Source organism: Athene cunicularia, assembly GCF_003259725.1.
Source record: "Athene cunicularia isolate RWA chromosome 1 unlocalized genomic scaffold, athCun1 chr1_part2, whole genome shotgun sequence".
NCBI classification, from domain to species: Eukaryota; Metazoa; Chordata; class Aves; order Strigiformes; family Strigidae; genus Athene; species Athene cunicularia.
This window is the reverse complement of record NW_020799092.1, coordinates 29,582,196-29,582,573: the sequence shown is the minus strand read 5'-3', so window position 1 is coordinate 29,582,573 and position 378 is coordinate 29,582,196. Positions and strand designations below refer to the sequence as shown.

General features: G+C 47.4%; 1 protein-coding gene across 1 annotated transcript in view; it reads right to left on the bottom strand.

The window, feature by feature from the left end:
• Positions 1 to 338: 338 nt before the first annotated feature.
• Positions 339 to 378, bottom strand: part of INTS13 (integrator complex subunit 13) — a 31,213-nt gene continuing 31,173 nt past the window's right edge. Inside the window, exon 19 of the transcript XR_003400191.1 lies at positions 339 to 349. The gene's annotated coding sequence lies outside the window, so the exon portion shown is untranslated. The remainder of the gene's footprint in view (positions 350 to 378) is intronic.

The window sequence follows — 378 nt, the reverse complement described above, 5'->3', positions numbered from 1 at the left end:
TTCTGTCCAGTTAGAGTTTTACAATATATAAAACTAGAGTAGTAACACCATTTCCTATCTCTAATTCCCCTTATCTGCCATCTGCTTATGGAGCAGGTCATGTCAGCCTGCCGTGCATGCTTGCCAAAATGGTTGGACCTTAAACCTAGTACAGAGATGCTGCAAGAACTGATGTCAGGGGAGAGTGGAGTATACCTCCTGAACATAGCTGCCTCTGGAAGGACACATGCCCAGAAAACACCAAGGGCTGCTGGAAATGTCACATCCACATTCAGGACAGCATCCTATTCCTGGACATGGAGAGGAGCTTGAATCACATGCTACCAGTGGAAGTACTAGCTTCCAAAGACTTTTGCCTTAATTGGGGGGGGGGGGGGG